Consider the following 15,473-nt stretch of genomic DNA (forward strand, 5'->3'; position numbering starts at 1 on the left):
AAACCAAATAACCCAGTTTCGGCAGAAAATAACCCTCCCTGGCATATATTATAACAAAGCGTCAGATTTCTGTCTGCATTTAGGACATGCCTTTTTCTTTCCTGCCTCCTCTCTCTCCAGGCTCTAGTGCTGGCCAATGTGAGTTGGAGTAGCTGTAATATTTCTGAAGGGATTGTTTTGTTTCGCTTGTTGTTTCACTGCAATCATAGATTTGTGCAGCACTGAGAACATATTTTCGGACTATTTTGAAAGAAATATTTTAGGCGGTGCACGTCTCCTTCAGCTGTACCGCGGCCATGCAAATAGCTTGTTCCCTAAAACGACAGGATAACGTTAGGGATTGCATTTCTAAAACTGCCATACAATGTAACTGTGTCATCTCCTCTGGCTGTGCTGAAGGGTTCGATTCCATACATTTGCAACAGACCATTGATAAGGGAGATTGGAAGGATGAAAAACATATTCCTGGCCATTTAGACAAGCCTTTGACTTCTGCGGAGTTCGAGTCCTTTTGTTAGTGCCAAAGTTGAGAAATTTGGTTTAGTGCAGGGAAAGATTTTGCCACCCTAGCAGGATCACTCGTGACTCCGTTTCAGAGTTAATTTATAGCGAACTAGCTGTCGTTCTTGTACTCTGCTCCCTTAGATATTAGAGAGAAACCGAAAGTAACTAATCGGACGCAGCTCTTAAATCTTTCTTGCTCCAACCAGGAGCTAAAATGTTGCTTCCTTCAGTTCACTGATAAGTTTGAAGGAGGGTACGGGGAGTCGAAGCGGCCTCCCCCTCCTGCCCCCCAGGTTGCAGCCGGAGCCGGGCGCGGCGGGACCGCCCTGCCCGACCGCAGCCGGGGCTCCCCGGCATCGCCGCTCTGGGAACAGATGCCTCGGAGCCGCTCGGGTTTCTTTGGGGAAGCAGCCCTCCATCTTCCGATCCATAGCAGGCTCTGCCCGCCACCCCCTCCTGCCTCTGCCGTGCCCTAAATCACGGCACGGACAGGATCCGTCTCTCGCAGCCGCCTGGCCGTGACGCCCGGGAGCCGGCAGCTCCCGCCCTGCAGACAGCTCGGGAGCGGGCTGCGATCTGCTGAGTCCGCGGCAGCAAGCCTGACCGAAAGAGCTGCCCAAGTTTTCCACTGGCAATCGCAGGCGGGCGGGAAGCGCCTGCCTTCGCTTGCCAGGGCGGCCCCAAGGTGCGCTGTGCACGGCTGCGCGCCCGCCTGTGCGGGCAATGCTGAGCGCGGTGAGGGCACAGCACGGCGCGGCAAGGGCTGGGCAAGAACGGGTACGTGCCTCTTAAATCAGCCCGCAGGAGCTGCCCGCTGTCTCTGGGAAAGCAGCAAGTGCCAAACGCTTGGCTACTGGCGTAGCCCTGGCTAACTGGAAGAATGTCTTGTGAGTCTTGGTATGTACAGCCAAGCGTTTGCTCCAGCAAGTACTCCTGTGCTTAATGTAACGCTGACCCCTTTAACTTTTAACATCGCTTCTCCTAATTAATCTGTTCAGGCCCCAGACTTAAATGGCTGTCCACAGCTGCTGCAAATTGATTTATCCCCTGATGGTGGTCCGAGTTGCTGACCAAAGCAGGATTTTTTTCCCCTCCCCATTTTTGCTCTACTAATCTGTTTTATTTCCTACTTACAGTAATGCTTGCATGCTTTTTGAAGGACTTAGAAAATATCTTCCATTGACATGTAACTAGGAACATAATTATTGTATTTGTAAACACAATATGTTAGGGCTAAGGGTGAGTATAATTTATTTAACTACACCCTTGAAGCCTTACATTTCCATCTCAGTTTCTGCATCCTGACAGATGTAATAGAAAGTTTAAATACGCAACTTTGTTAACTGCAGTTTCAGGAAAGATGTGAAAGATGTTTTTAGAGCTGAATTCTATTGTCCAGGTTTTCTGTTCAGCTTTTCTGTTAACGGCTTAGTGAATCTGGATAGCAGAGAGGATTGAAACTGGTTTCTAATGGTTGTTAAAGCTGATGCTTGACCTTTCCATGGGAAGTCTGAAAACCTCATTCAGTTTATTCTGGGCTGATTTCCTTAGGAAATTCAATATGATCAGGGAATTTCCTTCAGCTCGGCTGAATGGTAAAAAAGTTACCCCATCTTGTTTATGCATTCTGGTTTTAGCACTAGGTGTTTCTGTGGCCCCTCTTCAATAGGAAGATAATAGGAAAAGACATGAGTATGGCTCATTCATAACTGTACAGTGTGTGAAAATATGAAGTTGGCAAAGGCTTTGTTAGGTGTGAGATTCACTGCAGATTTGCTGTAAAGGTTTTCAATTAGGAACTTAAAATAACTATGTTTGATAATTGATAACATTCTTAAGGTCAGTTTCACCATACCTGAACTTCCAGTACAATCGCTACTATTTTCAATTAATGAGTCATTTTCCTTTGCTGTCATGAGAAGCTCAATCCTGTATCAGTGCAAGAAAACACCAAACTCCACCAAAAATCCAACAGAGTCTTGAATCCATTCATGCCTCTGGCAAGCTGGAGCCAGGCGAGGGGTACAAGAGATGATAGCAGGACTTCTTTCTGTCCTGTGCTTGCAGAAGGGTGAGTGGCTGGGTTCTTGAGCCGTGAGCTTGCTGCAGGGAGACAAGAACCATTCTGTTTGTAATGGAATGCAGACAGCAGTGTTAGGTCACTGCTTCCTGGCAACTGCTGCACAAGTTGTTTTTCTTCAAAGGCTTTGAGCTTTTAAATAGTTTCCAAAATCTTTTTAAGTAAAACACTGCCTTCTACCATTTTTGACCACCTTAACGTTAACTTGTTTCATGACTAAATAATGGACCAGTAAAACATCACACGGTATCTCTCATCTGTGTACGCTTAACACTATGTATGCCTGTGTGCACATGGAGTTTTATACTGGCAGTATTGTTTTTGGAATAATGGGGGAGAAAAATAGCTCCACCTGCAGTGCTGGTCAGTGGATAGTCAGTTCAGGACATTCTTCCCTGTCAAATCCTGTTTCTCACTTCTCTGAAACGAACTTCAGACGACAGGCGTTGAATGTGAAGCTCGCCTCACTGAGGTACTGTGCAGACTGCAAACTCCTCACTGCCAGACGCTTTGGGTGAAATAGGCATCTGCAGTGTTTGCATTGGGGGTGATGGGAGAAAGGGCTTGCAATTGTCATTTTCAACTTTCAAATCCACTTGCCACAGTCCATTACTGTTAAATCTTTAGCTAATTGAATAAGGATATCAGTATGTTGCTATTGCAGGAGCTTCAGACTTTTTAGATTGAGGGGTGGAGGAGAAGGTCTTGTTCTTTGTTCTGTAGAAACTTAAGTTGTCATGCAGAGATCAAGAAGACTTAATAGCTGAAATAAAACATGTATTTGGTGTTCTGAAGGGGTCATTTCTCATGGCTTGGCTGAAGAAATGTGAAAAGAAATTGTTTTAATCTACATAAAAAAACCTTGATCCATGTAGTTAGTAGCAGCCTGCACTTTTTCATACAGCCTTTAAAACAACCTATAACATTTAAAAAGTTGACACTGAATTTAGTATAAGTAATGAGAATGTAAATCTTTAAAATATTGGCTTCCAGGTTACATTGTCTTCATGATGTTTCACATCAGAGATCTAAAACAGTTGGTTTAAAAACTGAACTTTTAGGGCCATGGGTCTTGATTTCCCATATAGATGTTCCTTTTTAAAGACCTGCTTCTAAAATGCAGTTATCCTATTTGTACTATAAACTTTATTAGTTTAATATATGGTAGCAGAGGAACACATACATCAGGAAGTAGCAGACTGTGTGGTTTTGTGGAAAAAGAAAAATGAACAGCAGACATAAAATCAAAGTCTGTTCTATCCTGTTCTTTAAAAGCTTTTTTTTATTTTCTCCCCTCCAAATTTTCATCTGCAAGACACTGACTTCCATCTTCATTTTTTTCTGCCATTGATATGAAAGTTTCCAAATAACGTTTAGACAACAGTGGACATTTTATTAAAGTAAACATTAGTTCAGTATAATGGAGGTAATTGTAAGTGATAAGAGCAGAGCAGGTTATCTGTGTGTTGTTTAAACAGAAGGAGCTATTTTGCACCATTTCCAGTAGCCATCTGTAGAGGAGAAGGGTTTGCACCTGTCTGTCCACACTAATTATAGATTAGGTCCAAAGAAATGAAATTCGAGTAGCCTTTCTCTTAATGAAATCCATGGTGATTTTATTGTAAATGTGTTTTGTGTACAGACGGTGATGGTTTGTCTGTGAGTAAAATAAATTGCTGTATGGCTGTTATGTACTTGTAGTTGTAAAGCAGGATACTGCTGCATTAACAAAGGTCCTGAATAAAAATGCACTGCTCCATTTAAGTCCTAGGCTTCAGTGATGTCTCTAGCTAGGCTTAATCAAAAAGGTTCACTGTAGGCATAGTTATTTAGGGGTATGTTTCAGGGTAGACTTTTCAGTTATCATCACTTTCATGTCAATGTACTGGCATGTAGGTGGTCCTTTGCCTGAAATATGAGGCAGAAATGGTTTCATGTTAAATATGTACACACATATATGCGGAGTGTGTCAGAAATAGTTTCCTCTGGTATAACCTACATTATTAAAAAAAAGTGGAAAGAGTGAGAAATGCATTCTGAAGTAAAAGGTCACATGAATTTCTACCACATCTGTTTATAGTAATTATGAACATAATTAACATAAGAATTACAAGTGAGGTAATGACAAGCTGAGCTATGAGATATTATGCCATAATAGTCATATGTTGGAATTCTCACATTATAGCACACCAGAATTCACATATTCAATGCAAGAAAGAAAATGTTAGATTTTTATCTATTTTAATGCTTCAAAACTTATCTGCCTGGGGCAGATGGACTTTCCGCTTTAGAGGAAGGTAACCCATTATTACAAGAGAGTCAGTTGAAATTAAGATTTCTAGCCTGCAGCTTGGACTTTGAGACAGCTGTGCTTATGGAATGCCACTTCTGTTACACATTTGTATTCTGATTGTATTTATTTTATTAATGCACATTGTTTTATTTTTAAATGTGTTTTCATAGCAAACTGCTTACATTGGGAAGGACCCTGGATTCGTTTTTTTTTTTAGCATTTTGTGATTTGAGCAATAAAAGTATGGTCAACATAGACATAAGATGCACATAGTTCTCTGCACATGAGAATCTGGCAGATCCTAAATTAGTTCCTAAATCATGGCATGATATGTATGTATTTCAAGGAAAAGCTCTGTAACAGAAATACCTAAAAAGAGCAGTCTCTCATTTGCGTGTAATAGTTTGAAATAACATATGCAGAAAGAAATCTGTATTACCTTGCAGGTTGAATTAATTAATAAGTCACTTTTCTTTAGAAATGCGTAGAACATGCCATTGAGTTTAGAAGCTAAGGTTTCAAACAAGTTGACTAACTTTTGTAATATGACCCATCTCATTACCTCTAAATATGGTTGTCACGCAACTGACAACTGGAGGAAGTTGAGGGAGAAGTGGCTCTTCTTCAGGGTAAAAATACTGGCTGAGGAATGCATAGTAAATTTGACATGTGAAAATCAGTTTGCCTTCACTGAAAAATCAAGGTCCTGGTTTTGCGATAGGTCTTTCCAAGGCTAAGCATATAGAGTGGTTTATGAAAAATAATAAAAAAAACTCTTATGCTATGTCTCAGTGATACCAAGAGGTTTTCATATTATTGGATTAGTGGAGGATTTGTGACAGACCCCTTTTTTATCTGACATTCATTGCAGTGACATGATTTTCACATACATGCCCTTCCCCCATCTAGGTTCTGGTTTTCACTTTGTATTATGTGTCAAATTCCCTTTATTCCTTTTCTTGTGGAATAAACTGCTATCTTGGACGAGTGATTTTGGAAGGAGTTTTGCACTGAACAATGCCAGTCTCACTTCAGTGTGCTGTCATTGTCCTCCTCCCTCCTTCGCAGTTACTCCTTGGCCGACATGCAATGGAGATGCGTTTCCTAACAAATAAGTGTTGATTCCCAGGGAGAAACATTTTAGAAATTTTAAAACCCGAGCACATAGAGTGCCTGGTGCTGGCACGGCTATTCTGCTGGCTGGCTGTGCTTATGGTAGGCAGGCCAGGCTGCTTTGCTGTCTCTCTCCCCTTTCCATGCCTCTCGCTAACCCTGTGCTCTTTGATGAATCCGGACAAAACAGTCCCTCAGTTTTCACAGTACCTGAGTTTAAAGTACAGGGAACTACTTCTCCTTATCGCTCATCCCCTGGTGAATGATGCCACCACTTTGTAGCAGCAGTGCTGTGTTCAGGCCCTTATGCCAACCGTGACAATGAGCAGGCTGGATTAGGTAGGGGCTTGGCCAAACTGGGAGCAGGTACACTCTGTGACTGTGCTGGGCCAGCGGCCGCCCTGCTCCGTGCGGGATGTAGGCATGGTCTGTGAGGGGGGAGCCGGGCTGCAGCAGTAGCTGTGGCCTGTGAAAGGAGAGCCGGGCTGGAGGCAGTCACAGGGACGATCGCCTTGGTGGGGGTAGCGGCGACCTCCGGCAGAGGAGCCTTGGGGAGCCAGCGCTGCGCCACTCCTGGCAGGGTCCTTATCCCGGAGAGGTGCTGGGCAACTTCCAGGGCCGGACGCCGGCCAGAGGGCAGGCACACGCAGACCTGGGCACCGCCGCCTTCTCCCGCGGTGGGCGGCGCGGAGGTGGCGCCTCTCCTCGTGCCGGGCGCGGCCTCCCCGGGGACCCCGGGCCGGCTCCAGCCCCGCTCCCGGCCCCGCTGCCTCGCACATCCTCCGGCCGCCATCTGGGCCGCGCTGATACCGTAATCGCCCCGATGCACGCCGCCGTGCCGCCCCCCCTGCGCCGGCGGGGCCGCGGAGCCGCGATGCTCCGTCCCTGCGCCGCAGATAAGCCGCGAGGCGCGTGAGGCGCACAAAGCTCGGGCCGCGCCGGCGCCTCCTCGTCCCTCCCGCCGCCGGAAGGTAAAATCTCCACCCGCGGGCGGGAGAGGCGGAGAGGCGGGCGGGGGGGACACCCCTCGCCGCTTCATAGCGCCCGGCCCGGCCCGGCCCGCTCCGGCTCCCTCGGCGCTGCACAAGTCGATAGGCGCGGGGAGAAGTGAAGATATAACCACTTATTATCTCCCCCCGGAGCGGGCGGGGGATTTACGGGCAGAGATTAGCCGGCGGGGAAACAGGATCTGCCTTTTGTTGTGCTGCCTCCCCCCGCCCCCGGGCAGCTCCGAGGGGAGCGGAGAGGGGCTCGCCTCCTGGGCTGGCCGCAGGGAGGGAGGAGGTGGCCGCAGAAGGAGGGTGGTGACTAGGGGACACGACTTTAAACACAGCCCAGAGGAGCAGAGAGTTTCGTGTCTGGGTGTCTGAAGGAGCCCCGGCCTGGGGTGGCAGCGGGGCCGAGGGGATGTGACAGCCCCGGCCTGTCACGCCCGGGCTCCTACCGCTCACTCCTGGGGTGGTTTCAGTGAAGGCTCCTAACTTCCAGAATCCCCGCAGAGGATGACACCGGGCTTCAGGAAAAGTGGCTTCTTTGCTCTTTCTTTTTTGTTGTTTCAGATGGACTTCTGGTGATGCTTTTTAAGTTCTCTTCCAGATTAAAATGAATTGCACGCTCGGTGTGTGCATGCACGATGCTTTAGCGAACGGCTTACGAATGGTCATACCTTAAAGCAACATTAAACAATTACCTTTATATTTAAAAGTTTGAAATATTTATACTGCCGTTTCACTTTGTCAAGTGTTTGCACAGATAGATATATAGATATGATCTGGTAACTAAAAGCCTAATTAAAATTTGTTTAAAGCCAGGGGGGCATGTATTCTTGTTGACAGCAGCAGATCGATAGGGTAAGACAATAGAGCCCCATTATTTTACTTCCATTGACTGAACATATTGACATTTCAGGTTTGCGATTGCCTCAGTGAGCATGATGAAACACTGAAATTCATGAACCAACTGTCTGGAGTGGCACATATATTACTGTATGTCATCTCTGCCTTCAGGTTACCTTATCACTGAAGCAGAATGGTAATGGATGGCAGCAGAGTACTTCAGGGGGGTGAGGGCTCTATCCGTTAAGAAGCTGACACATAGCAGGTTTCAGGAGTATCTTTAATTACACCTAGAATTATGTACAAAGGAAGATGGTCCATGTTACCTGCTGCTGCGCTTCAGAGTTTACAGGCACAGAAGCAGATGGGATAACAAGGTACTTATGTGTCTTTTTTTATATACATTACTTGATACCTTTAACTTTTGCAGGAGCCCAAGGATTTCTGGTTGTGCTGTTTGCATGCTCGCCATGTTCACCAATGGCAGCATCTCAACCCAGTCTTGATGCTCAAGTTCTAGAGCATCTGCTAGACATTCTCCTAGTCTGAAGACTGCAAAGGAAACAAAGAACAACTTTGAAATAAATAAATGCCCTTTGAATTTCTCTCCCCTCAACATGTTCAAACGACAGTCAGTGCTCAGAGAATTCAATGCAGTGAGACTAGCGGAATGAAACATACATGCATATATGTATATCTATATATATACACACACACACTTTTTTTCCTTGCTATAAGCACCATAAAAAGAAATGTCTGTGCAATATGTGCACATGAATGCATAATTGTATATATCAGTTTATATGATTGCATGTAAATGCCTTTATAAAGAAGACCCCTGTCTGCAGAGCATGCAATGTGTTTATTATTTCAGAGGCTTTCACATCATCTTTAAAATCTAGCTGACTGTAGAATGAAACCCATCAGGGTAATGCAGAGATAGAGACTGAAATTAATTTAAAGCAGACAAAGAGCAAATACAGAAGAGCTGTTACGATTTAACTAATTTTTAAAAGTAAGTAGACTGAAAATATAAAATGTATTTTGTGTGCCATCTACTCAGCAATTGTTGCCATCAAGTGGACTGCCGATGCCCTTTAAGATGGTAAAAAGAAAACTAGTCCTTTATACCATTTTCCTGAAAATGTTAGGTTTCTGTTTGATCAGCAGGTGCTGTTGAGATGAAAGCCATGTGTAAATTTTCAGAAGGCCAAAAGTGTCAATTCAGAAAAGGAAAGTGATAAGAGAAAATGCAATCAGTTTTCCTGTTTTCAATTTGTGCAGGATTTGAAGAGCTGTTTTGTTAAACTGCTACATCTGCTCCAATATGAATATTGAACTACTTCCACTAAAAATAACACCCTATAATTTGGAAGCCATTGCAATCTTTTGTTAATGCAAGTGGGTTATTTGAAAAAAAAAATCTATTCTGAAAAATCTCCTGCCTAATGTGCATTTTTGTTTATCGGCACTTTTATCTTGAGCAGATAAAATGGCATTATGCAATTAGGACCATATCTATTTGAACTGGAAAAATGACACTGGGTAGCTGAATGTCACTATGTTGGTGAAAGGATTTAACTCGTACTTTTAAAATAATTTTATTAATAAACTATGATTGTAGCTTAAAATGACATGTTTTGCATGTCATTTTGTATCTTAAAATGACATGCCCCTTTGCAGCAATACAGCTTTACTTACTACTGAGGGCCTTGAGCAATGTAAGGGATGTTCAGTATATGACACAATATTCTTTGGCTTGTTTCATTCCTGATATACCAGCAGATCTTAAGTTTGGGCTCATCAAGGATATTTTAGTTAATGGGGATTGTGGTGTAACTTTTTCAATGGTAATTGAAATGATGGAGTCTATTTGAATGCATATAGACAAAAATAATCATGGTTGTAGAGCTGCTAATCCAAGTGAGTTCTATGACTTGGAAAGCATAGTATTAGTAGAGCATACATTTTCTGTCATAAGCATCTGTGAAGAACATAACACTGTTGCTTTTTAGTTAAAAAACAAAAAACAAAAAACACCAACAAAAAACCCCAACAATAACCTAATGGAAAATACATGTGTTTGTTAATTTTATAAATAAGGATCTAAATGAGGAAGGGATAATTCACTGTTACATCTATGGAACCCTGTGTACATAACATGAGTAAACGTGCAGAATGGAATGAGAGCTTTTATTGCTTTATTTCAACATAGCGAATTACCTGGTTTTAATATTAGAATGGGCTTTAGCTGTTGAATTCTAATCTAATCTAGTAGTCAGGAACTAATTTTTTGGTAGGTATCTGCATGGGAAAAGGCCTTGCTGATGCTTCTGTTTTGCAATTGGATTTGTACACTTTTGGCCTTGGGAGATTTTCCTCAAAGTGATCTGCAGATCAGAAATAATTAAAATTCAATAAACTGAAATTTAAATATAGAATGGATTCTGTGTGAGATCCGTGCTTGTGGTAGGTTGTCTAGAAGTCTGTGGCATGTCTACTTTATAGTTTGTATTCCCCAGCATAACTGCGTGCACACATGTGCATAAATTTATGTTGAATGACAGAGGGATAATTATTTATACAGATTTTATCAAAAACTCTGTGCTCTCCTGAAACATAACAAAAAGCCTCCCTCCCCAGAAGAGTGTTTACATCCCGTGACAGTCACTAGATTCAAATCTTCTCAACATGAAAGTTGTTTCCTTTCCTCCAAACCTTCTTTTCCCCAACAAAGCTAACCCTGTTAAACCTCACCTTCTGTGGGATGTATACATAGTTATAGACATATGTACGAGAAGTAAATATTACAGAAAACATGGCCGATTGGGGCAAAATGTCTGTAGCCTTAAATAGCTGGTGATATCTGCCAGCAGCAGGAGGGGCGCTGAGGAGGCCGTACCTCGGCTGACCCGGGGATGTGAGAGCCGCGGGGAGCCCGGCGTTCCTGCTCCGTGCCTGCGAGAGGCTCCCTGCTCGCAGACACTGCCGAGCAAACGCCTGGCACGGCGTGTGACAGCAGAGACTGCCTACCTGAGCAGTTCTGGAACCAAGGAGCTTTTTGCTTTGGTCCTGCGATTTTCTGGTGCCTTGCACAGGGGTTGGGGTGGAGCCCCACCTCAAAAGAAAGATTATAGCTGCATGTCCAGATTTTCTTATCTAAATGTTCTGAACACATTCATGGGAGTGTTCTGTTTTCTTAATCTTTGCCAGAAATACTGCATACACTTTTGCTGTTCCTGTTGAATAGTTGCCATATTTAACTCCACTGGTTGTGAATGGGAATGTGAATACTTTAATGTTCCCTCTCATTTTCTGTAACACATTTTGGGATGCCAGGAAAAGGAGGGCATCCTCGATACTCTAAATATTTCAGAATACACAAAAAGAATTTAATAGAAGTTCTGAAACTTGGGTTTGTTTATTTATAGTTTTTGGGCATGTGTTGACTTATTTAAGGAATATGTTTTTATACTCAATATTATTTCTTGGAAAAGTACAGTTGTGTTGTACAAAACTGTGCAGCAACAATATTCCTGCCTGATCCCATATTGTAACATGTTGATTTGAGATCCTCATGGGATAGCTCATGATTTCTTTAAACATTTTGGAAGGCATTTGATTAATTTTTATGTTTATCAAGACAGGTATACTCTGGCTCTTATAGTAACGTTAATGTGCAAGGTTCGTGGAGGATAGATAATAGGTTCTTTTGGAAATTAGGTTGCAGTCTGGAAAGACAGAAGACTCCACCTAGTGGAGTGGAATTAATATGCACATGGTGGCAAGCACTGGTGTGTAATAAAATAGGTATCATTTATGGAGAGCCAAGTTGCTACAGAGAGTAAAGCCCAGGAATTCAGACAAGCATCTGAGGCGGTGGTTGTATGACCATTACAAATTGTACCAGGCTGTAGTTACTTTTGGAGCTCTAGGAGGGTTATGTGTGTCTGCCATGTTGGATGTTAATATGCAGTTTGCATAAGTAGTAGGCATTGCCAGCTTTTTTCTTTTGTTTGAAGATCTGCTGTCTACATTTTTTGATTTCTGATGACTCCACAAGTCCCCCTTTTGGTTGTGGCCCAGGTGGCATTTTAAATACCTTGGGAAAAATAAAGGAACAACAATTCAGCCCCCCAAAATCACCACTTTTGCCCCACAATTGCTTATTTTTAGAAATACCTTTCTGGTTTTCTTCTTTTACTTTGGTAATGGCAGTATCAGAATGTTAGTTCTGAATGTTACCATGACAGGTTGTGTGGCATGTTGACTAAGGCTGTATGTGCTTTCTGGTAGTCACAAGGTTTAACAAACTCTCTGATGAAGCACCAGATTATAGGGTTTTGTGCCTGTGCTTTACTGTCCCATTGGTTTGGTCACATTGTGCTACTGGGATGTAGTAAAAATAATTTTAAAGCTGGTATGTGAGTGAACATCCATCCTGAGCAGCTGAGATGTTGTCCTGAAATCCTCTTGGAAAATGCATCCTAACATTGAATCACACATGCATTAGATAAGTTCAGGAAGAGAACTCCCCAGGACCAGCTCAGGCTTTGACAGCGAGAGGGTGAGGCTATTGCCAGAAAATGGAATGATTAGGGTGCAACAGAGGAGACAAAATGCTGCAAAGGATATTTGGGAAGAGTGCTCCAAAGGAGCGCTTCCAGTGAAATCCAGGTGGGGTTTGTTGCCAGAGCCATTAAAGCATAATGGTGCCAGAAAAAGCTGCCAACAAATGTGGGAATAATGGCACCTATGGGTGTGCTGTCAATGGATGGCACTGCCAGGATGATTTTTTATTTTATTTTAATGGTGACATTGCTAAAAGTATTTAAGAGTAATGTTATAGGAAGTGTTTTAGTGAGTGAAGTCACTGGGTTCCAGGAACCATTAAGCAAAACCTGTTTCTTGACTCTACTATTTATTATTTTAAAGCTTGATGGCAAACCACTTAATGCTGGAAAAGCAGGCTGCAACCTGTATTAAAGCATGCTACAGGTGGACAAGGAAACCAACCTACTGAACTGAATAGCCCAAGGTAGTTTCTGAATGTTGTACACATTTCATGTGCACCATGATAAATTAATACAACTCCATGGATCAGCAGAGCTTGTAAACGTTGAATGAAATCCTGGAGGTCAGATCTTACGTGGTACTCCCATACCTAGTTCTCACTGAAGACAGTGTTTCTTTAGTTAAAATGCCAGTTTGAGGAACTGGACCTTCAGGATTTCTGTGCTCCCATCTCACATCTGTGATCTTGACAATACTTTTTTTAGATTGGTTCTCAGACTTAGATCTAGATCTCTCCCTAATAAAATGGACTAGATCAGGTCTCAGTGTAAAGCCAAGGGCATTCTTTTTGAATTGTAAATCACTGACTTACCTGACAAGACTGCCATATAAAGGACAGAAAAAAGCCTATTCCTTCCATAATAATGCTTGCAGATCCTTATTGAGTCCATTCGGCCAGGATTCTCAACTTGTGTATCCCAAGATCTGTTTTAAATTGTGTTTAGGCCAGCTGCCTGCCCCAAACATCCAGAGAAGGCCACAGCTACAGTAAATACCAGCTACAGTACTTAGAAGGGGGGGATCAATGTGTAATTTTCCTTCTACATTCTGGGATTGATTGGTCCCACCTCTTCACCTGGATGTTAATTTCCTTTTTTGTTTGTTTGTTTGTCTGTTCATTTGTTTTTAAGTCCAGGCCCAAATTTCACTATCTCTTACAGAGCTATTATTGGCCACTATTGTTTTTATTATTCCATGGCTTCCCTGGGAAGAGACGGATGGGCAGGACCTCAGTGACATTGCCAGAGCAAGTCATCAGTAGCCATGTCTGCCCCTTAGGAGGTCACAGGAAACAGGTGGCTGTGTTAATTGTCCTCAGTCCCAACTCTTGTCCTTCCTGGAGGGAATTTAGAAGTGGTCAGGAAGTGTCAGGCCTACTGTGTCCCCCCAGGTTCACTGCTTCAGGCATTCATAATAATTTGAGGTATGTGCCAAGCAAGGGAGACTGTCTGGGAATCCTTACTGTCCTTTTTAAGCTGAGTGGCTACCTGGCTAGGAGGGCAGAATGCTGTTGCTGCCGAGTATGTTTGGGATTGCAGCTGGAATCCAGCAGAATAACAAAGAATTCTATTAAAAAATGTATTTCCGTATCATACACTGTTTTCCTTCTTTCAAGATATTAATAAAAAGTCCTAGGTAAGCAAACTACAAAAACTCAAGAGGTGCATGAAATATTTCTGGAAACTGATTCACTTTTATCGAGTGAGTCGAGGATAGAGAATGTCAGTGTATTTTCTGCTTAGGCCAGTTTTAATTGTCTTTGTTGCAACTGCACCATCAGTAGCCATGGATCTCTAAATGGCACTCAGTCCTGTGCTTTGGAAAATCAGTTCAGGTCTTGCTACTTTATATGAGCTTCTTGTTAACAGCTTGCTTGATTTTTTTAGCAGTGAGGGTGCACAGCATTGCTGAGTATCTCACTGCAAATGTGAGTGCACATCCAGTGCTGTAAGCCAGATTTTGAATTACCAGTAATGTTTCTTTAAAGTGTCTTTTGGAAATTATTCACTCATGTTGGAAGCAATGTGAGTTAAGTAATAAATATACTAGTTATTTATTTGCCATATGCATTTGGGGTGAAAACTGAGCTTCTGCTCAGGTGTACTCTTGATATTACCGAGACTACTTGACTAAATAAGGTGGGCTGCAGGATTATGTGGTCGGTGAATCACACCAGTTTCTGAATCGCTCTTAGAAAATACCAGCCTGAAATGCTGGCAGATAATGAACACATTGTGCTTGGACTGGTACATTATTTAAAGAATAGCATTTTAAAGTAGAATATTTTGTAAAATGTTGGTTTAAGAACCATTTTGCAATTTACTTCCATCAAATCTATTGTACCAGGAAAAATACCTCCTTCAGAAGAGAAAAGGTGTCAGTATTGTGGAAGAATATCTGATTTTTATCCAGCTATTTGCTATTTAAGCTCCCTTCTTTTCAGTGCAAGGAGATCAGCTGACAACAGCAGCGACCAAATCATGTTTGCAGCTGGGCAATTACAGTAGACCCTAAGATCTGCAACTGTCAACCATGAACGCAGATGCCTTCAAAGTTCTGTTTTTCTTCCGTGTGGAAGTCGTTGGCATGGAACAGATGCCTTCATTTTGGAGAAACCAACTGCTGGATATAATTGGTTCTCTCTTGTCTTGTCCTCTAGGGACAGTCTCTCGCAGATGAAATTAGATGAGAGTAAAAAAAAAAAGACACAGGCACACACACTCGCACATGACATGAAGCAGGAGTTTTCAGGATCCCTCTCTGTTTTGTCACGTGGAACTGTTTTCAGCTGGAAGATCTCATTCCATTTTTAGCACTCTACACACACACATTATGATGATGCTATATGAAAAACATGCAAATGAAAATATGTATCTGGCCAAAGTTTATTATTAATCTAGGCATGCTTGTTTAGAAATAAGACAAGCATATCCATCCCATATTACTTAAGTGTTAAATGTTGACTTCTGCGATATCTATTAGTGCTGCAGTCACAGAAATTTAAAGTTAAGTCTCAGAAGAGACAAGATGCTTTAAAAACTGTTTTGTTGCAGTGGTAGAATCAAAGTTTTTT

At 42.6% G+C, this 15,473-nt stretch overlaps 1 protein-coding gene across 2 annotated transcripts in view; it reads left to right on the forward strand.

Moving 5' to 3' along the window:
• RUNX1T1 (RUNX1 partner transcriptional co-repressor 1) overlaps positions 1-15,473 on the forward strand; it is a 112,443-nt gene that overhangs the window by 713 nt on the left and 96,257 nt on the right. The window lies entirely within an intron of this gene.

Source organism: Ammospiza caudacuta, chromosome 1 (assembly GCF_027887145.1).
Source record: "Ammospiza caudacuta isolate bAmmCau1 chromosome 1, bAmmCau1.pri, whole genome shotgun sequence".
Lineage (NCBI taxonomy): Eukaryota > Metazoa > Chordata > Aves > Passeriformes > Passerellidae > Ammospiza > Ammospiza caudacuta.